This window comes from Pseudophryne corroboree, chromosome 2 (assembly GCF_028390025.1).
Source record: "Pseudophryne corroboree isolate aPseCor3 chromosome 2, aPseCor3.hap2, whole genome shotgun sequence".
Lineage (NCBI taxonomy): Eukaryota > Metazoa > Chordata > Amphibia > Anura > Myobatrachidae > Pseudophryne > Pseudophryne corroboree.
This window is the reverse complement of record NC_086445.1, coordinates 100,452,822-100,476,685: the sequence shown is the minus strand read 5'-3', so window position 1 is coordinate 100,476,685 and position 23,864 is coordinate 100,452,822. Positions and strand designations below refer to the sequence as shown.

At 45.9% G+C, this 23,864-nt stretch overlaps 1 protein-coding gene across 6 annotated transcripts in view; it reads left to right on the top strand.

The window, feature by feature from the left end:
• Window positions 1–23,864, top strand: part of MSANTD4 (Myb/SANT DNA binding domain containing 4 with coiled-coils) — a 69,222-nt gene that overhangs the window by 7,773 nt on the left and 37,585 nt on the right. For 2 of the 6 annotated variants that reach the window (XR_010202697.1, XM_063951561.1), the window contains exon 1: window positions 17,509–17,976. The exons of 1 other annotated variant lie outside the window; for it this stretch is intronic. The gene's annotated coding sequence lies outside the window, so the exon portion shown is untranslated. 3 more of the 6 variants (XM_063951560.1, XM_063951557.1, XM_063951559.1) reach the window with 3 other exon arrangements.

Sequence of the window (23,864 nt, the reverse complement as noted above, 5' to 3'; positions counted from 1 at the left end):
AACATGGTGGACGATCCTACAGTTGACAGATCACCGACTATATGGAGAACCACTGACTCCCAGAGCAGACACTTGTTGGCATTTTGAGACTCCTTAGACCTCTCTGACCCATGGAGATTGCTACACCCAACCGACAAGACGCACACCCATTTGTCACTAGCACATGGAACGTTGTCTCGTATTGACAAGTTCTTAATCGCCGATGACTTTATGTCCCAGACTGCCGGGGTAGATATACTTGACATATTGATCTCTGATCATGCCCCCATCACTCTGGCACTAACCCATCCCCATATACATTCGACAGATCGTATTTGGCGATTCCCACAATATCTGGCAGACTCAGAGGACTTTAAACTATATCTCACATACCATTGGACCAATTACGTTGCTGAAAATATTGACTACTGGGATAGACCCGACATTTTTTGGAATGCCTCTAAGCAGTGCTTAAAGTGGTCCTAGAGAGGTGGTGGAACTCACCCCCCTCCCCACGGCGCCCATGTAATAAAGGTATTGCGCGCGCCGTAGGTGCGCGCAGCAAAAAGGGGGTGTGGTCTCAAAAAGAAAGGGGCGTGGTCACACAATAGTAATAATGCCCACAGTAGTAGTACCCAAGTGGAAATTTTGAAGTGGGGGTATGGAAAACTGAAGGGTGCAATTATGTGCGCGCCGAAGGCGCGCGCACTCCTGACAAGGGGGCGTGGCCACGCAAAAGTGGGCGTGCCCTTCAGTGTAGTTTACCACACCATATACCCCTTATACACATTATGCACCACAATAGTAGGACCCCTTTCACATTATAGCTCACAGTATGAGCCGAAATTCACATTTATACCACACAGTATGAGCCACATTCATATTACACCACACAGTATGAGCCAAATTCACATTACAACACACAGAATGAGCCAAATTCACATTACACCACACGGTATGAGCCGAAATTCACATTACACCACACAGTATGAGCCGAAATTCACATTACACCACACAGTATGAGCCGAAATTCACATTATAGCACACGGTATGAGCCGAAATTCACATTATAGCACACAGAATGAGCCAAAATTCACATTATAGCACAGAGAATGAGCCGAAATTCCTATTATAGAGTGACAGAGTGACAGGGAGAGTGACAGCAGGGACATGGAAAGTGACAGCAGGGACATGGAAAGTGACAGCAGGGGAATACAGTAGGGACTAGGGAGAGAGAAAGGCAGCAGGTTAGATTACCTGTTTAGCAGCGGCGGTGGTCTGCGGTGCTGTGGATGAGTAGGCTGTGGTAGGCGTGACGTGGAGGAGGCTGTGGGCCTCGGAGATAGTGCGGAGGAGGAGGCTGTGGGTGCGCAGAGGTCCGAGGGCGGGGCGGCAGAAGAGGCTGAGGGCGGCTGCAGTGGATCTGGAACCAGGCTGGCTTTATTATCCCTGCCGCCGCATCGAGCTCCTGTGACCACGGCGCTAATATTTCAAAACTGCTGCGGACCGGCAGCCAATCAGCGACAGATTTGAACTAGTAGTGCCGCGGTCACAGAAGCTCGATGCAGCGGCAGGGATAATAAAGCCGGCCTGGTCCCAGATCCGCTGCAGCTGGGAGTCTGGAACCTGGGCTTCCAGTGCGGCGGCGATGGTAGGGGCGGAGCGACGGAGGGCGGACCGGGAACGCAGCTTCTTTGTCGGCCCATACAGTAATGCCCCCAGCAGTAGCACCCCTTATACAATGCCCACAGTAGTAGTGCCCCTTATGCAATGCCCCCAACAGTAGTGCCCCTTATGAAGTGCCCCCTTTACAATGCCCTCATTAGCTGTGCACCCCATCAGTAATGCCCTTAATGGTAATGCCCCTGTATAGTATTGCCCCTAGTCGTTTAGCCCCTGTAGTTTAGCCCCAGTAGTCATGCCCATACTGGTAATGCCCCTGCAGTTATGATCCCAGCAATTTACTCCCCCCCCCCCTTTAGTTTAGCCTCTGAGTGGTAATGCCCCCAGTAGTTTTGCCCTCATGTAGTTTGCCCCATGTAGTTTAGCCCCCAGTGGTAATGCCCCCTGCAGTTGTGCCCCCAGTTGTTTAGCCCCTGTAGTTTAGCCCCCATGTAGTTTGCCAAAGTTAGTAATGTCCCCAGTAGTTTGCCCCCTTGTAGTTATACCCCCAGTAGTTTAGCTCCTGTAATTATGCCCCCTTGTAGTTTAGCCCCCAGTAGTAATGCTGCCAGTAGTTTGCCCCTTTGTAGCTTGCCCCCTTGTAGTAATGCCCCCAGTACTTTGCCCCTTGTAGTTTGCCCCAGCAGTAAAGCCCCCAAGTAGTTTGCCCCCAGTACTAGAGCCCCCCAGTTCTTTGCCCCTTGTAGTTTGCCCCATCAGTAAAGCCCCCCAGTAGTTTGCCCCCAGTACTAGAGCCCCCCAGTAGTTTGCCCCTCTGTAGTTTGCCCCAGTAGTAAAGGCCCCCAGTAGTTTGCCCCCAGTACTAGAGCCCCCCAGTAGTTTGCCCCTTGTAGTTTGCCCCAGCAGTAAAGCCCCCCAGTAGTTTGCCCCCAGTACTAGAGCCCCCCAGTAGTTTGCCCCCCATGTAGTTTGCCCCAGTAGTAAAGGCCCCCAGTAGTTTGCCCCCAGTACTAGAGCCCCCCAGTAGTTTGCCCCTCTGTAGTTTGCCCCATTAGTAAAGGCCCCCAGTAGAAACGCCTGTGGTACACATATAGGAGGGAGAGAGGGGGGGGGGAAGCACTATACTTACCAAGCCCGGCCCGCTCCCGCCGCAGTCCTCTCTCGCCGCCCGCTCCTCTGCACTATGAGAGAGACGTCATGACGTCTCTCCCATAGCGCGCACTGACAGAGCCGGAAGCCGGAGCTCAGTACTGAGCTCCTGCCTCCGGCTGCCGCTGCGGAGAGGGAGACGGGCGCCCGCTGGTAACGCGATCTCAGCGGGCGCCCGGTATCTCCCTGCAGCGCCGCCCGGGACATCGGGTTAGGTGAGCCGGGGGAGGCGGAACTGCGTTCCGTCTCCTGGTGGAACTGACGGAACGCAGTTCCGTCCCGTTCCGGCTCACTTTAACCCCTGCCTCTAAGGCAGTGATGAGGGGTCATATTATTAGTTATGTCACCCGGAAAAAAGGGATTCCAAAATGGAATACACTGAGTTAAAAGCAGCCATGTCCATGGCCTTTCGAACATATACTTCTAATCCAACGGAGACTACCCTCACTGAATACAAACAGACTAGGTGTCTGCTTGAAACTTATTTGGCTACCCAGGCGAAACACTCCCTAGACTTTACCAAGAATAAATTCTATAGATGGGGCAATAAGGCTGGCAGATTACTGACGGTCATTTCCCGACCTCCCAAAAAACGGCACGTTATAACTGCTATACACCACCCCAGGTCCGCTCATGTTATCACTAAATCTCAAGAAATAGTGGAACAATTTCAATCCTATTTTCAGTCCCTGTTTAAATCGACACAAATAGATACTGATATACAAACACAGCTGCTTACTGATGAGGTACTGCCCCCCCTGACTAGGGACCAGAGAGAAGCCCTTGTGGGACACATAACGGCGGAGGAAATTAACACTGCTATCTCCAACTTACCTCATGGTAAGTCTCCAGGCCCAGATGACCTGTCGGGAGATTACTACCGCATGCTACAGGCCCATATTGTCCCCGCCTTATTGGAATTGTTTCATGCTATACATGAGAGGAGTTCTCCATCTCCTCTCTTTAATGAAGCGTTTATTACACTAATTCCTAAACCTGGTAGAGACACCAATTTTCTTTCCTCATACAGGCCAATTAGTCTCTTGAATGTTGACTATAAATTATTGGCCAAGATAATGGCGACACGGCTTCAATCCATTCTCCCTGATATCCTCACCACGACACAAATGGGTTTTGTGACTGGCAGACATGCGGTTAAAGCAATCTGCATGGCACTAGCGGCGGTGGCGGCGTCCCAGTCTCCATGTACAGACTCAAATATGCTTCTTAGCCTCGATGCCAATAAGGCCTTTGATATGGTCTTGTGGCCACATTTGTTTACTGTGTTGGAGAGAAGGGGTTTTGACACAGGCTTTATTGACTATATACGATATATCTACAACAATCCATCTGCCTCTCTGTTAATTAATGGGATCAGGGGCCAACGGTTCTTTTTAGAAAGGGGTACCAGTCAAGGCTGACCTCTATCGCCGCTGCTATTTAATTTGGCCCTCGACCCGCTGCTTAGGACACTACAGGATTGGTCTGTTTTTAGGGGTATGAAAGTGGGTGGTCAGGAAATCAAACTATCCGCTTTCGCTGATGATATCCTCCTTTATATATCTGACCCTGAACATTCCCTTACTTTGATCCTAGACAAGATTCAATTATTTGGCCACATTTCGGGTTTTAGTATTAATATGGACAAATCTAAAGCTTTACTGCTATATGGCAACGTGACGTGCCCGAGCTGGACCTCACACTTTCCCCTACACTGGGTGTCCACATATATTATATATTTGGGTATTATGGTGCCACAATATATTTCTGAACTATACAAACTCAACGTAAATAAGGCCATACACACTCTAATTGATGATATTAAGAGATGGGAACGTCTTCCATTGTCATATCTAGGCAGGGCTAACCTGCTAAAAATGGTGGCTATACCATGCATACTGTACCCATTGCAAACGCTCCCCATACTGCTGACCAAGCAAGACACACAACAGATTAACAAACTTCTTAGAACCTTTATATGGAAGGGGGGCCGAGCATGTATTGCTTTGCGTAAACTTGCTCAACCTAAATCTAATGGAGGTATCAGCTTTCCAGATGTAGTAGTTTATAATCATGCTGCACTTGCAAAACAGTTCAATCTATACGAATACATCCCTCGAACAGGGATTCCTATCTGTAGCTTTGACGTGTTTTCTTCACCAACATGACTGGGAAATACCTGACCATGTTAGGTCTAACCCTCTCCTGTGGTCTACTAGGAAAATGTGGCACATACTGCGTCATGGTGCGAAACTGAATCCATACCATTCCTTACACCTACCCCTAATTAAAAACCCAGAATTTTTAGACGGCATGGCTGCCCACCCCTTCAAAATGTGGAGGGAAGATGGTTTAACATCAATTCATTTACTGGTATCTGTGGAAGACCACCGTCTGCTCACCCTTTCAGAAGTTTCATCGAGACATGCAGTGGTCGCTTCATCTCCCCTTCCATTTCTGCAAACACAATTCTACGTCAGGCATGTTCTTACACATTTTGCGGAAGGGGACTGGAGCAACCCTCTAGATAGCCTCTTAACACACCCTGTACCGAGCCACAAGGCCATTTCCATACATTATACTTTCTTGAGAAAAATATTAGATCACGCTACTGTGGTAGGTGGCATGTCCACATGGTTAGCTCATTTTCCAGTATTGACAATACCAACTATGGAAAAATCCTTACTTTACTCCCGAAAGGTCCTCCCAGCAAGCATGTTTACTGAATTATTTCTTAATGTGTATCATAACACTTATCTATCCCCATTGCGACGCTACCATATGGGAGCGACGGAAATACATTCTTGCCCAAAATGCCACCAGAGTTAGGCTGATACTTTCCATTGCTTGTGGGCATGTCCGATTGTGCAATATTTTTGGCATCTCATTAGGAGATATGCGGAGGCTAACTTAATAACCTATGTGCCCTTTACCCCTGAATGGGCAGTTCTGGGTATCATTGATCCTGCTCTTCGCATGCCATCAGAATGTAAGAAAATGCTGATAGCCTTAAGTGCGGCAGGAAAAAAGATGATACTACAGGGATGGATAGATAGTATGCCACCACAGATACCATTATTTTTGAATAAACTACATCATATTTTCAGGATGGACTGGGTGGAGGCTATTGTAGATAGAGGTAAACAAGTGGATCGATTTTTTTAACCTCTGGGAATCCTATATCTCCACTTTGCCCCTTAATACGCGACTACACATTCATAACAGTCTCAAGAACACAACGTGGTACCTAACTAGATTGGATACACAGGACCAACCTATATCTTTGGTCTAGGGGAGAGTAATTGTGGCGACTTCCCTCATGGTCACCTATACTTTGTATAATATCATCAGTGTACTAAACGATTGATCACTCACTTTGCTAAAGTCTTTATTGTAAGGAAAACAAATGGAACTTGATGTACAATTTCCAGTCATAACCCCTCTGTATTACTGTATATACTTCTATGTACGTTTTATCCTACTATGCGATCTCCATGATGTCTCAATAAAAAAAAAATTGAAAAAAAAAGGGAGTATAACATACCAAAATTATGTTCACAAAATGACTGGTGCACAAGAAATAATGTTAAACATTTCCACCTACAGTACCCCTTTTCCAGGTACAGTTCACTATCAATTCCCATTAACATGTCCCCAATCAATACGCATATCTTCATGTCCACCAATCTCCCATATAATTATGACCCCATCAATCTCCCATATTACTATGTCTCCACCAATCTCATCACCATGTCCACCAATCTCCCATATCGCCATGTCCACCAATCTCATATAACCATGTCCACCAATCTCATATAACCATGTCCACCAATCTCATATCACCATCTCCACCAATCTCATATCACCATGTCCACCAATCAGACTAGGTGAGCCAAGTTGTTCTTATCTGCCATCACATTCTATGTCTCTATGTTTCATGTTCTCCAAACTCATATCACCGTGTCCACCAATCACCCATATCACCATGTCCATCAATCTCCCAAATCACCATGTCCACCAATCTCCCATATCATCATGTCCACCAAACTCATATCACTATGTCCACCAATCACCCATATCACCATGTCCACCACTCTCCCATATCACCATGCCCACCAATCTCCCATATCACCATGTCCGCCAATCTCATATCACCATGTCCACCAATCTCCCATATCATTTTGTCCCCATCAATCTCACTTATAACCATGTTAAAGGGGCAGACTAGATGAGCCAAGCTGTTCTTATCTGCTGTCACATTCTATGTCTCTATGTTTCATGTCCACCAAACTCATATCACTATGTCCACCAATCACCCATATCACCATGTCCACCAATCTCCCATATTATCATGTCTCCACCAGTCTCCCATATAATTTTGTCCCCATCAATCTCCCTTGTAACTATGACCACCAATCTCCCATATCACCATGTCCACCAAACTCATATCACCATGTCCACCAATCTCCTATATCATTATGTCCCCACAAACCTCCCAAATCATTATGTCCCCACCAATCTTCCATATCATTTTGTTCCCATCAATCTCTTATATCACCATGTCCCCCAATCTCCCATGTCAGCATGTCTACCAATCTCCCATGTCATCATGTTCTCATCAATCTCCCATGTCACATACCACATAGCAATCTCTAAACCATTAAATGTCCCACCAATGCCTTCCTTCCACTAATGTATCTTATCTTATAGGGCTGGCCAGCAGAATTCACTTTTGGTCCCTTAGAGTGCCTGCAGAAGTTCATGGAATTCTGGGTCTTAAAAAGTTGAGTACTGACACCTGACCATGGATGACACATATAGATCCACTGCATGCTGACTGTTACACCCATGATAAATCCACTCATGTGGCATTCTGTGTGTTTTAAAAGCCAAAAATTGTATCGGAAAGAAAGTTGGGAAGTGTTACAGTAGGTATTTTTTATTCTTATTTTATATTTATATGACATCAAAACTGGCTGGAGCACCTTACAGGGAACTTACAATAGAAAATAAACAATACAATAAGTCCAAACAGACCGTACATACAGTGAGAGTTCTATAAAACAGACTGACATAAAATAACCATTAGGGATGGCCAACCGGTGGTTCCATGGCAATCTTTTGAATTTATATAGTACAGCCATCTCTGCATTTGTGGGCTGATTCAGAGGTGGATGCTAATTGCACCGCCACTGCGTCTTTGCAGCAGCGGTGCGATAATATGCAGGAGGTGTCTTGAATAAAAAGACGCCCACTGTTGGCACCTGAGACCATCAGTTACTCAGGATTGGCTGGTGTAATCATGCTGTAAAGGCCAGTAAATCTGCATCGGAAGACACAGACCCTGGACTTAGCACGCCTACAAAATGGGGGTGATACGCCCCCGTTTTGTCGAACATCCCTGTCACTGCCCCTGCTGTGTCCAGCGCACTTCAGGTTTTGGTGTCCAGGGCACCTCCAGCAATGTCGCAGAACGCATGCGCAGATCTCAAACCATCGGAGATGTGTGGTAACATCGAGTTACATCGTTAAGTTGGTCCCTTCATACAGAGCCGGCCTTAGGCATAGGCAAACTAGGCAATTGCCTAGGGCATTTGGTATGCTTAGGGGCACCAGCAGCTTCTGCTGATTAAAATGATATGCAGCATGCCTATATTCTGTGTGTGACTGCGGCTGTATCTGTATATGAAATGCTACGTTGCAGTGTATTCCTGAAAATCACTGTAAGTTTAGCATTTCGTATGCAGATATAGCTGCAGTTGCACACAGAATATAGGCATGTAACATATCATTTTAATCAGCAGAAGCTGCTTGTGCATCCTAGCCACATAGTAATGCAAATAAGATGCATTTTCATAAATAGAAAGCGCCCGACGGTAGCAGAGCTGCCTGCTGACTCATGCCAGGCATCTCCTGCAGAACTAGTGGCGGTGCTAGGGGGCACCAGACAAAATCTTGCCTAGGGCATCATATTGGTTAGGGTCGGCTCTGCCTTCATACAGAGAAAACTCTCCAGGATCGCTATTATTTTCTTGCACATGAACAGTTTTGGAGATAGGGCTGGTCACACATGTGCAGATAAATAAATGGAGGAGATGGGAGAAGAAGAGGTGCCGGGGACCAGGCAAGAAAGATTGCTGCCAGCATTGTGATTTTGGGATCGATCCTGCTGATACATCAAAAGGCAGATGTATTAAGCCTGGAGAAGTGATAAAGCAGTGATAAGTGCAAGGTGATAACGCACCAGCCAGTCAGCTCCTATCTGTCAATTTCCATAGTGAAGCTGATTGGCTGGTGCGTTATCACCTTGCACTTATCACTGCTTTATCACTTCTCCAGGCTTAATACATCAGCCCCCAAGTCTCCAGGATCAAGCAGGGAAAGTGTGATATATCAACAGTGAAAATCGATCTTTATGAAAAAACGACTATCGATATCTATCCCTAATAACAAGAACTGTCAGTGACTGAGTGACGGAAGGGGGGAAGGGGTTGCACTGGAGAGAAGGATAATGCAGGGCAGGGGCGTATCTACCCACTGGCCAGGATGGTACTTGCCAGGGGCGCCAAACGAGGAGGGGCGCTGCCCGGGAGTGCCACCCGCGGCCAGGGGGTAGTCTCACAATGTAGAGGCAGGGTCAGTCCTCCCTTCCCAGTGCAGCTCCTCACCCGCAGTGACACCTGGCAACAATTACAGCAGGCAGTAGCGACAGCCAGTGTTATTTGCCCTGGTGTCCGGCGGCTCCACATAGCACTACAATAAAGAAACTGCATAAACTACAGCTACCAGCAGCCCTTGCTGCTGTGAGCTCCAGCAGCAAGGGCTGCCGGGAGCTGTAGTTTATGAAGAGTTTCTTTACCGTAGTGCAGATGAGGAGCCGCCAGACACCAGCGCAAATAACACTGGCTGCCGCTACTGCCTGCTGTAGTTGTTGCCGGGTGTCACTGCGGGTGAGGAGACTGGTGCTGCCTCTACAATGTGAATTTTGTATGTATATATATATATATATATATAGATATATATATAGATAGATAGATAGTAGAAGGCGGCACTCAGGAGACTTTCACAAATATGGAAAACGTGCTTTAATGTGCGTCAACGTTTCGGGAGTCGCACTCCCTTCCTCAGGACACAGCAAAACAAGTGACAAACCGTGCTAAAACATCACTTAAATACCTTACCGTCCCCTGGCTCGTCCACCTCCGTCACGGCCAGCGGCGTCCCGGTCCACGGAGCCCGCACTTCCGGATTTGGCTGTACCCGCCCCTTCCGATTGGCGTCATTCCGTTGCCGGGCGGCGCGGCCGCGGGGAGGGCACGCGTGAGCAGTGAGCACACGTTGTCATGGGGATATGTTGCTATAGAAACAAAACATAACAGGATAAATATAAATACAAGTGCCGAAGCGGCCACAGGCGTGAAAATTAATATAACAAATCATCAAGTTGTTAAAACCCATGGTGCCTAAGACACACACTGCTGTCGCAATGTGTGAGATATGTGAAAAATACTCATCACTAATAAATAGAGAAATAGTGAACAAAAAAAGAATTATTAAAAACATCATCAGAACACATGCTGCTGACATTACTATAAACAGCTCGCTGTAGGGTAAACATATGAATAAGCAAACCCCGGGCCACCAGACCTGTAACCTTAATGTATAGCCTAGGAAGGAGAGAGTCTCCTTCTGTATCATAAAAAGCAGCTCAAGCTTAAATATTCATTTAGACTGCGAGGATGGATCGTATCCAACTTATGGATCCATCTCGCCTCTAATTGCAGCAATTTTTTTGCTCGATTGCCCCCTCGCACTGACTCTGGGACCTGATCCACTATTTTATAGCGAACAGAGGCAAGGCTGTGGCGCTTCTGTGCGAAATGGCGTGCCACAGGTTGTTCGCTACTCCCTGAAACCAATGCTGCCCTAATCGCAGACCTGTGTTGGGCCATACGTTCTTTAAAAAGACACTGGGTCTTACCCACGTAATACAAGCTGCAAGGGCATATCAATGCGTAAATTACAAACATGGAGCTACATGTTAATGGTTTTAGGATTTTCATCTTTTTCCCAGTGTGGGGATGTGAGATGGAATCCCCCGTCAACATGTAGCTGCACGTGGTGCAGCCCAAGCACTTGTAACAGCCTGCCTTGCGCATCAAAAAATGTGTCGTGGGCCGTATCTTTGTAAATCCCGTGACATCATTCTTAACCACAAGGTCTTTAATATTCGAACTGCGGGTGTAGCAGGGCATGATTCTACTATGTTTTAAACTTTGTAGATTAGGATCTGTCGTGATCATGGGCCATAATTGCTTAACCTTTTTACTAGTCCTTCTGCTAGTGGTGTTAAATTGGTTTACCCAAGCAATTTTGGGGGCAGAGGGCACAGGCTCTTTGACCTGTAATAGTTCCTGTCTATTCTTAGATTTGGCCCTTGCACAGGCTTTCTTCAAAAGGCCTGCTGGGTAGCCCCTTTGTAGGAATCTGTTGGTCATGGCTTCTAACTGGGCCTCCAATTCATCAGGGGCGCTGGTGATTCTGCACACCCTGAGGAACTGGGAGTATGGTAAGCCTTGTATTGAAGCTGGAGGGTGGCCTCCACGTGCCTGTATGACCTCCCTACAACCCACACAAGTGGCTCATGTAGTGCAGCTCATCCAGGATGGCACATCAATGCGAGCTGTGGCAAGAAGGTTTGCTGTGTCTGTCAGCGTAGTGTCCAGAGCATGGAGGCGCTACCAGGAGACAGGCCAGTACATCAGGAGATGTGGAGGAGGCCATAGGAGGGCAACAACCCAGCAGCAGGACCGCTACCTCCGCCTTTGTGCAAGGAGTAACAGGAGGAGCACTGCTAGAGCCCTGTAAAATGACCTCCAGCAAGCCACAAATGTGCATGTGTCTACTCAAACGATCAGAAACAGACTCCATGAGGGTGGCCTGACGTCCACAGGTGGGGGTTGTGCTTACAGCCCAACACCGTGCAGGACGTTTGGCATTTGCCAGAGAACACCAAGATTGGCAAATTCGCCACTGGCGCCCTGTGCTCTTCACAGATGAAAGCAGGTTCTCACTGAGCACAGTGACAGATGTGACAGAGTCTGGAGACGCCAAGGAGAACGTTCTGCTGCCTGCAACATCCTCCAACATGACCGGTTTGGCAGTGGGTCAGTAATGGTGTGGGGTGGCATTTCTTTGAGGGGCCGCACAGCCCTCCATGTGCTCGCCAGAGGTAGCCTGACTGCCATTAGGTACCGAGATGAGATCCTCAGACCCCTTGTGAGACCATATGCTGGTGCGGTTGGCCCTGGGTTCCTCCTAATGCAAGACAATGCTAGACCTCAAGTGGCTGGAGTGTGTCAGCAGTTCCTGCAAGACGAAGGCATTGATGCTATGGACTGGCCCGCCCGTTCCCCAGACCTGAATCCAATTGAGCACATCTGGGACATCATGTCTCGCTCCATCGACCAACACCGCATTGCACCACAGACTGTCCAGGAGTTGGCAGATGCTTTAGTCCAGGTCTGGCAGGAGATCCCTCAGGAGACCATCCGCCACCTCATCAGGAGCATGCCTAGGCGTTGTAGGGAGGTCATACAGGCACGTGGAGGCCACACTCACTACTGAGCCTCATTTTGACTTGTTTTAAGGACATTACATCAAAGTTGGATCAGCTAGTAGTGTGTTTTTCCACTTTCATTTCGAGTGTGACTCCAAATCCAGACCTCCATGGGTTAAGAAATTTGATTTCCATTGATCATTTTTGTGTGATTTTGTTGTCAGCACATTCAACTATTCAACTATGTAAAGAACAAAGTATTTAATAAGAATATTTCATTCATTCATATCTAGGATGTGTTATTTTAGTGTTCCCTTTATTTTTTTTGAGCAGTGTATATATATATATATATATATATATATATTTATATTTACAGGTAGAGTAACCCTTAAACAAAATGCTTGGGACCAGAAGTATTTTGGATATCGGATTTTTCCGTATTTTGGAATAACTACATACCATACTGAGATATCATAGCGATGGGATCTAAGCCTAATCACAGAGTGCATTTAGGTTTCATATACACCATATACACACAACTTGAAGGTCATTTAATAAAATATATTTTTATAACTTTGTGTATTAAACAAAGTTTGTGTACATTGAGCCATCAGAAAACAAAGGTTTCACTATCTCACTCTCAGTCAAAAATTCCATATTAAATGTTTCGGAGCATACGCCCCGTCCTCAGTACCACATTGCATGTGGTACTAAGGGCGGGGCGTATGCTATATGGAAAGTCTCCAGTGCCGTTCCTATGGACATTTATGTATTCATGTGATACTCAGGCATGGAGCACAGTTGCTTATTTTTGCAGGAGTGCCGGCTGTTATGGATGATATATATATATATATATATATATATATATATTACAGTCAGCCCGGCACTCTACAGATGGTAATGTGCCCCGGGGCCCTCAGTGTGGAAGATAGTATAGATGATTGATACTGTGGCACTCTGAGTCGTTTCAAAAAGTCAAAATGTATTAAAAAAAGTTGACATTACACGGTCCAACGTTTCGGAGTCCCTAACCCCTTTGTCAAGGTGTGAGGTTTCCTCACACCTTGACTAAGGGGTTAGGGACCCCGAAACATTGGACCATGTGATGTCAACTTTTTTTTAATACACTTTGACTTTTTGAAACGACTCCAAGAGCCGCAGTATCAATCATCTATATACAGTATATATATATATATATATATATATGATGCCAGTAAAGACACTCTGTTTGTAACTGGAAAGCCTGCCTGCGAGTCCTTATTTCAGTAACCATATTACATTTGGTGGCCCATACGGGAAAGAAAATTGCGCTACTGAATCACTGCGCAAAAGCCAGATGCCCCTAATGTGGCCCAAAGGATTTAACGGCAAAATACCAATCACACTATCACACTCCTGAGGAAGTCCAGGCCGTGGGCAACGGACGAAATGCGTTGAGTGTTTTACTTGTATGGATGACCAATGACAGATAAGCTGTTTTTAATCTTTTACATTGTACGGGCAATTTTTTAGCATTGGACTAGTTCTGAATAAATGTGTTTTTATTTTTAAAAATGTATTGCACCATTGGTCCTTTTCTGCTCTTATCTCCCTTACATGAGGTAAAAACAAGGGAGAAATACCACCAGGATACCACAGATGACATCTAATTTCACTGCATATTGAAAGTGTGACATTTTTGCCATTAAGAAAGGTGGTTGGAATTCCACCATATACGGTACACCTTAAATTTGTAGGGGTGATACTGAAGGTGTTGGGCACACTGTTTTACATAATACTACACTAGGAGGCGCCTATTCTCACCCTTTATTTTTATATATATATATATATATATATATATATATAGTGGTTAAAGTGGGCCGGAACGGGGCGGAACTGCGTTCCGTCACCTCTAATTGCAGGCGGAACCAGTTCCGCCTCCGTCCGGCCACAGCATCATGTCCCCACTGCATTGTAAAGGTGGCAGCGGCCGCCAGCCAATCCTGGCTAGCGGACCGGCTGCAGCACCAATCAAAAGTAGGGGCGGCATTTTTAAAATCGGGCGTGAGCCAATCACGGCTCGTGGACCGCCAGCCAATGAGAAGCTGCCAAGTGGCAGCTTCTCATTAGCTGGCGGTACGGGAGCCGTGAATGGCTCACAATCCAAGTGCGGCCTCACTTCTTTTCAATAGCAGCCATGGTCGGTCCACTCACATCACATCTCCCCCCAGCCGCATCTCCTCCCCCAGCCGCCACTCACGCCTCATCTCCCACGGAGTCCCACCTCCACTTCCCGCCTGCCAGGGGCAGCCCAGGTGTGGGATTAATACTGTACTAAATGGTGGCACAGTTTTCCAGTGCGGCGGCGCATCCTCTGCCGTCAGGTGTGAAGGAGGCGGCGGCGGCCAGCAGGATTTTCGTCAAGACTGTGATGCTGCTGTCTGCTGCTGCTTATCAGAGGTGACCACCTAGCAGCTGCTAATCAGGGATGGGGTCCGTGTCCTGCAGCTTCAGTCTATTAGGGCAGTGCCTCTGAAAAAGGTATGAGTGCACCTGCCACTGACTGAAGACTTTAATGTTTATAATGTCTCATGTGTGATACAGTATATGTATATCTGTGCTTTATATATAATAATATGGATTGGGATCCGGTGGCCGATGGTTGGGACCCCCGGCGGTCAGCATGCCGACATCGGTATCCTGGGCGCCAGATTGCCTGGGGGGCGGGGGTGTGAGTGCAAAACAGCGGGCTTGGTGGCTCGTTACAGGTTCTCTTCCCACTCTATAGGTGATGTGGATACCCAAGACTGGGAATAGTCCCGGTTAGTCAGCATGCCGACTGTTGGGATTTCCAGCGGTCGGGATTCTGGTGTCAGTATACTGACCGGCGGGATCCCGACCACCATTACCATGATTACGTTATTTTTATATATATATATATATATATATATATATATATATGGTCAGTATAACGACGCCCGCATCCCTAACCGTCCCCGTCTGCAGTGTAACCCTAACCTCCCCCCAGGTGGTGCCTAAACCTACCCCCCCCGCGCAGCCTAAACCTAACCCTCTCCCCTTAGTGCCTAACCTTAACCCCCCACTCTCTGCAGCCTAACCCCCCTAGAGTGTGCCTAAACCTAACCCGTCCTCCCGCATCCTAAACCTAACCCAGCAGTTCATACTGACTGTCAGGATCCTGTCGGGATTTCGTTGTCGGGATCCTGATCTCTTTGGGATGCCATCGTCTGTATTCTGACGGCTGTCGGGATTCTGACGACAGCCGGGATCCTGAATGCATTCCATATAAAACACTGTATGTATCTATTCTATATAAGGATTGCATTTACATACTAAAGTGCGTATTTTTCTATGTAATTAGTTAAGAAGGCTCACTTAAAAAAACTAGTGGGTCCTCCTAGGTAGGGCTGTATTTAGACTTAAATTGTGGGGCCCCCTCCAATAAAATTACCCCTAGCTCTGTCCCCTCTCCCTCCAATATAGTCACAGTGCACCCCAGGCAACCCCCATGCCACCCGGGTACTCACCTCCTGCGCTTTTTTCCAACTGCAACTTCTGTGTGGCCACGCCCCTTCCTTGTAAGGCCACACCTCTTTCTACGGTGCGCGCTAGGTGGGAGGGGTCGTGGGGGAGGTGAGTTCCCCCACCTCTCCAGGACCACTTTAAGCCCTGTATATATATATATATATATATATGTATGTATATATATATATACATATCTATATATATATCTATCTATATATATATATATATATATACACACACACACACACACACACACACACACACACACACACACACACACACACACACACACACACACATATAGTTCATGTGGTGGATACGGCTCTCACAGGTCTTGCTGACATCAGACCATCACAGGCATCTCCTGGCTGTCAACATTTCATTTTTTTACATAAATTTTGTCAGGAGATGCCTGTGATGATCTGATGTGAGTGCCGCACCCGCCACATGACCTGTATATGATTTATTGATGGCACCCGGGCATAGTACTGCAAAGTGGATTGTGAGTGCCAGCTCGATCTTTATAATTATATACAGAGAAGGACATCAGGAGGCGCCCCTAAACCTCCCTGGTGGTGTATAAACCGAACCCCTCTCTCCATAGCCTAAACCCCCCGCAGTCTAACCCTAACCCTCCCTGGTGGTGTCTAACCTTATACCCTAACCTCCCCGCAATCTAACCCTAACAACCCCCCACCCGGCAGTCTACTCTAGCCTCCCCAGTGGTACCTAAACCTACCCCATCCCAATAACCCCCCGCCCCCACGGCCTAACCCTAGGAGTCCCCGGCATACTTATGGCCGGTATGTCTGGAGGCGGGATTCCAGCCTCAGCATTACTGTGTGGTGTACTGTGAGTAAGGGATACTACTGTGTGGTGTAATTTGAATTAGAAGTACTGTTGTGTGGCCATGCCCTTTATTTGGCATACGCGCCTTCCCCATTTCAAGTCAGTCCCTTACTTTGCCAGGGTTGCTCGGACCCCTAGATACACACCTGGTGCAGAGTGAGAAACAAGTAGGCGGAGGGCCCATCCCGCCACTGAGTGCTAGGGGAAGAGCCTATTGAATATCCTAATGGGTGGAACTGTGTTGCCAGCACCCATAACCATATCCCCATCCATTCACAGCTGGAAAATCCAATGTTCAGTAGACTGCGTCTTGACACTGTGTAATAATAATACATTCGTATTACAGCTCTGCGACACCTGATTGTACAGACATGTGAAAGAATGCAGCCACAGGAATGACCATAGTACCAGTATGTGCTCAAGTGAGACCCCTTCTACTATGCCAGTTCCCATATAATATTACCCTGCATTATTTTGGCAAACCAGCAATTTTAATTGCATTCATTCTCTCCCATAAATAGCTCAGGAAATTGAAGAGCGAGGCATGAACGTGTCATATCTGATGTATGTAGCCAGCTAACAAGTACCCCAAATAGTCAGTGCCATCACCTCGCTGCAGTGCTACTGATCTGATAAACTCGTGGTGTTCGTTTATTTCCCCCATTGCTCAGTGTTGCAGCAGCTGCAGCTTGCCAGGAGCTACACACAGGGCAACAGCTGTGCTGCCTCCTACAGAGTATCCTGTATGTAGCTGCTGCACAAAGAGCCAGTGATCCAGCTGCAGCCCGTGTGTGTGTGTGTGTGTGTGTGTGTGTGTGTGTGTGTGTGTGTGTGTGTGTGTGTGTGTGTGTGTGTGTGTGTGTGTGTGTGTGTGTATGACTGTATGTGTGTGTGCTTAGCCATCACATTAGTATTCACCTTGTCCTTTGTGCACACAGCCTCCCCTTTGTGTCTGCCTTACACAGACCATGATTTCCCTCACCCCTCTCCTCTCATCCTCCTCTCCCTCCTTGTAGTAGTCTCTCCTTGTGAGAGGTCTGTCCTCCTCCCTCCTCCTCCTCCCCATGCCAGCCATTGCATTGCAGCCTGTCTCCCAGCCCTCTCCTCCTCTGTAGCTGCTCTGTGGCTCAGCCCCAGACCCCCCCCTCCTCCCAGCCAGCTCTGGTGCCTAGCATTGCCCCCCACCCCCTTGTTGCTGCCATTATCTGGGGTTGGGCATCCCCCTAGCTCTGAGGGATTCATCCTACTCAGCGCACTGCGTCTCTGGGGGAAGCGCAGCGCAGACACTGCAGGTAAGTGCAACTTTTTTGTCGCACCTTCTGCTCCCTGCTGCGCTGCGCTGCACAGACCCCAGCATGGCCTCTGTGTATTCTCTTTGCAGTTTCCCTTTGCTCCATTCCGCCATCTTGCCTGCTAGGCAGAGCTCTCTGCTTTGCACAGTGGATCATGTCGGTGATACAACAGTGTGTAGGGGGAAGGTGCTGGCAGCTGCAGGGACAGTAGCACACTGCTGGCTGGGGTTGCAGCAGCATACATCACGCACATTGCACACTAAGCCACACAAAGCCTAAGCACGTAGGGCTATGCAACACTGAGAATATACAGCTTTATACTCATACTTGTTGTCTCTTACTTTTCTGCAGCATCTTATAGTAAGTTAATCCTAAATAGCAGAACTGTACTTTGCATGTCATGCCCTATCCTACTTGCAATCAGGTTACACATATACATTGCATTTGCCTTGGTTTTATTTTAATTTATTTTTACACACAGGGTTTCTCCACTGAGTACATTACATATGACTGCAGTGGTTGCATCTAGTGTATTTACACATAGCTCTGATTATTCTCTATGTCCTGCTTGCAAACAGGCTTCACCTGTACAATGCATTTGTCTTGTCTTTTATTTTTTACATAGGGTTTTCTGCAGTTAGTACATTACACAGGACTGCAGTGGTTGCAGCTATTTACACACAGCCCTTGTATTATCTTCCTGCATACTGTATGTGATAACAAACCTGGATACTTTGTATTATTTACAATCCTTTGTGTCTGCTAGCATTGTCTGCTGTCTGTAAAATAGAACCAGATGTAACATTTTAGTAAGGTGTGGGAATTGCACTGGGAGGAACAAAGCTAATTTTGCAATTGTAGATGAAGGGATCTGTATGGAAAAGTCAAGTCTTAAGTAGATTGTATTTACTGTATGGTTGTGAAGGTTTGTGGATTATACACATAGATGAGTGTTTAACTATTGGTTTACACATCAGGGTTATTAGTCATGCAGAACATGCATGTATAGGCTAATTTAGCACAGTGCAGGTTTTTAGCCTTGAATAAGGAGTTTTGTGATGTCTAGTATTATATAGTGTTGATCGGAATAATTAGTGATTTTATCTTTACACGTCAATTGCAAATGTGGTGTTTTGCAAAACTGAGCATACTACATAGTAGCAGGAAAAAATAATTATAGATTTTACCATTGACGTAACGAGTAGGAACCTGTAGAAATGGACTAATAGATGGATTTGGAATCTTTACCTTATTTTAAGACATTGCTGTAAAGGTTTGATATAATTTACTAAAATGGAAAGAAGGGTTCTTAATGGCCATAATTAGTATGTAACGCAGCAGAAAAATATGTATATTGTCTTGTGTTGAATCAATATGACAAAACATGGAATGACTGTTGTAATTAGAATTTGCATTTATTCCCATTAAATGTAATACTCGTGCTGTGGGCAGGGCAATTTAAAATCTATTGCATCACAAATCACATTCGGTTGCAAATATCTTGGTGTTAAATAACATGGGCAATCTGGTTTTGATTGGTTAGTTTACACAGTTCAACCAAATTGGCCAATCACTGTGCAAATCCATCATACCTGATCATTATTTGCTCTGATTGGGTCAGACATCATCCATTTTTATGGAACAGTGAATGTATTGGTAAGATACAAAGGGCGCGTTTCAATCAGGAGTGATGAGGAAAGAAAATGGGGAATATCTGAAGGCGCTGAGTGGTTACACAGAAAATAGGGTATTTATTATGCAAATGGCCGTGACAACAAAAGAGTATATAAAATACAATCGAAAAGGTGGCCTACAAGAAAATACAAGATATACAGATACAACATATGCAAATAAAACAGGCAGACAATGAGGGATATGTAATAGGGTCTGAATTTGGAGGTGCGGGATCCTAGCCGATCTCAGACGTTTTCTTAAAGGGGCAATCATTTACAAGACAAAACCATGCCTTGCAAATGATTGGCACTTAAAAAACATTTGAGATCGGCCGGCATTCCGTACCTCCGACAAACATGGACCCTTTACATATGCCCCATCATGTATGGTACATGTAGACAAATAGTAATGAAGTTTGCTTAGTCCAAGATGTATCTAGAGTCACTTAGGGATAATCAGAACCAGCATGGGCTTAGTTATATTCAGTCCTGATGTTATAATAATGCAGAAATTCATCAACGTCGATGGTTTAGTTGAGAGGAAAATGGTCCTACCCGGTGAATGGGTTGGGAGCCACTTGTGGTATAATTTCTGGATATACACTCAGCTGGGCTCCGAAGCTTACAGCCGGCACATGATCAGTGTGGTAGAATAACTGCATCCACATCCAGGGTGCCTCCAACGCGTTTCGAGCTTCAAGGCTCTTTTTCTTTCCTCATTGTATATACTGTGGGTTCATTGGAAAACCCAAAGTGTCTAAACCATTGGCAGCTTCAGAAGGTTGTGCTCCACATCCCTACCATTACCACATTTCTCCAATCAGGAGTTTGCAGTGTGCACATCAGCCTCGCTTACAGTCTACCATAATTCCTCTATGGGGCTGCAAACTGAAACACACCATTTAGGGGTAATGAAGGGTACCGTTTCCAGCATTTCAACATCTATTGTGATTCGTGGGCATTGCACACACATAGCCTTTGAGTGACTCGCCCCAAGTATTGCAAATGTTGAGAGGTCTGCTTAACCTAAAATAATTATTATTATTGAGTATCGATGAAGTGCCAGCACATTCTGCAGCCATGTACGGATGTAGTGCTAACAAATGACAAACTAGTAGCAAGCACTGAAATAAGACATACAACAGCCTCTTCCAAGTGGGCCTAAAATCTAAGGCCACATATACACTGAAAAGAGGGAAAGGTTTTCAAAGAGAAGGATCAAAACTAATAAGAGGAACAACAGATAGGAGATTTTATTAATCAATAAGATTGTTTAGGTGATTACCGTTTGGCAAGCTCATTTACAAGGAGGAACTGGATTAGACGTGCATTTATATACAGAAACGGGGGTATTTGCTGCAGTAGTGTCCGCAAAGTGCCATCGCAACACCATCGTAATGACAGTTCTTGACCATCAATACCTAACACCCTATAGAGGTAATTAGCGAGTACCCATAGTGATATGCGCAGATGCACATCGTTAAGAATTGAATATGGGCCATAGACAGTAGATGTAGAAGTACAGTGTTACGCGTGTTTAGACTTAGTTCCCATATCTCATTATTGTATGCAAATATTCCAAAATATGGAAAAATCCACAATCCCAAATAATTCTAGTCCCAATCTTTTCGGATATGGGAGACTCAACCTGTGATAAGATAATAAATAAGGCACTTCAAACAGTTTTCTTTTTTTTTCTTCTCCAAGGTAGGTTTACACTTTATGACCAGGACGTAATGAAGTCCTAGTTCGCCGGCCATGGGGGATGCCATATGAACTCAGACATTTTTTAAAGGGGCAATTATGTACAAGGCTAAACCCCTTGGACTTCATTACATCCCGGCCCATGTTTCGTTTTCATGTAAAAGAAGAAAAACATGCTGCTCCCTGTGTATTAGTCAGATTCACTCGCGCTCTAAATTTTTCAGTCTCGCACAAAATGAATTAAAAAAATAAAAACAATTTACCTGCTTTCCAGCAGAGTATTTATTCTGCAACAAATATAATCTGCATACTTTTAAAATACAGCGCCTACTTCGTGTTTGTACGCAGTGGCTGATGTTCCCACAGCGGAGCAATTATCAGCAAACTGCGCATGTGCTGCGATCACAGTGCGCACATACCAAGGGAACTTTTGGGTTCTCACTCGAAATGAGGACTCATTCACAGTGTGATTGACAGGAAGTGACTATTTGTGGGTAGCTAACGGGGAGTGGCGGAAAAACGCAGGCGTGTCATGACTGTTTTTAGGTCATGTATCTGCATTCATCTGCAATCATGCACGCAGAGGAACATGGCGCCAGCATCGCTACTGCTGTGGCCAGCTGCATAGAGATGCCCTTAAGGCCTGTACACACTGGTCGATATATCGGCCGTTCTCTTGAACGGCCGATATATCGCGGGACCGTCGGCCAGTGTGTACGGCCGATACGTCTGTGAGCTCCGTCGTTCACAGACGTATCGCGTCGGCCGCGCAGCACAGCCGACGGACAATATATCTACCGATATATTGGCGCGTCGCTGCGTGTGTACGGTGTACACAGGCTGCGGTGGCCGGCGGTGATTGTGTGCACGCCCGCCCAGTTCATGACGTCAGTCCCCGACGGATCGGGCAGTGTGTATGCTGAACACACTGCCCGATCCGTCCATAGATATATCTGCAGATCAATTGATCTGCAGATATATCTACTAGTAGATATATCTACCCACCTTTAGACCTTTAGACCCGATGTACCTCATTTTTGTGTATGGGCTGCGAATGTGTACACAGTTGCGAATGAGTTTGTGGAAGTTCCGGTGGGCAGCTTTTCATTTCAGTTGCTAACATTAGCAATTCCATAGCCTACAAAATCACACTTGGGATTGCATGTGTGTACAAACAGGAATTAGGCCCAACAATATTAAAACAAAAGTGTCAGTGGCCCTCACAAATCTGAAATTTGATTCCAGCATAAAATTAAAATTTCATTTTAATATCCTGTCTCCTCCAGAAATTGTCAGAATCCTCATGAACCGTACGCGTTTCGTGTGACAACTAACAGAGAATCAGAAAATGAAGCATGTTAGATGACACACAAAATGCTTGAATGTATAGAGTATGAAATGTTCCTAGAGCAGAAAAGTTCTGTGCAATTCTGAGGCGTACATCAGTTACGCATTGATGCAACAAGGAAGGCGGATGGACAAAACATGGAGGGCGGATGAAATTGCCCGTGACAGCTGATGCCAGATTTTGTAATGTCATTTAAATAAAAAATCTTTAACACAGAAAAACTTGCACATGGTTTCAGGAATTTCTATAGCACGTGCTGCGGTGACAGCCGGACGAATACTGTGACATTTCTCCCAAAATGCGTTAGAGCTAGTTCAGAGATATCTGTGAATTCTATGGACATAGGTTCCAGGCAATGCATATTGGTCTGCAGGCAATCAGTATACAATGGCGTTTTGGCAGTTATAGCTTTGATTGTCTGGAAAGCTGTATACTGTATCTATTTTGTCTGTAGTATATTGTGCAAAAGTAAAACTAAAAAAAGTTTGGAAAAAACACACAGGATCATGTACTGTAAAATCCAGGTAGTCAGAAACTACAGATGTGTCCACTAACATCTAGCCATTTTTCATAAAAATGCATCTTATTCATGAATAGGAAGCAAAGCAGCTTATGCTGATTAAAATGATATGCGGCATGCCTATATTCCGTGTGCGCAGGGCCGGTGCAAGGTCTCTCTGCACACTAGGCAAAGCTTCAACCTAGCGCATACAGAGACATCCTTTGGTTTTTTGCTAGATAAATTCAGTGGTGTCCACCAGTGACCGGCGCCCCTAGGCAGCCGCCTAAAGCTGCCTAATGGTAGAGCCGTCTGTATCTGCATACTGAATTGTACGTAACAGTGTTTTCCTAGAAATCACTGTAATGTAGCATTTCATATGCAGATACAGTCGTAGGCGCACAAAGAAGATAGGCATGCCAAATATCATTTTAATCAGCAGAATCTGCTTATGTATTTTATTTGTACACTGATGCTAATAAGATGCATTTTCAGCAAAAAAAGACACCTGCCGCTAATGCAGTTGCACGGGATCTGTCAGCTCACTCACGCCAGGCATGTCACGCTATGTGGCGTATCGAGGCAAGATATATGAGGACACATCTGTATACATTTCAACTGAATTACCTAAATTCTGTTTCCTTTCTGTTAAACTCTTCTTGTC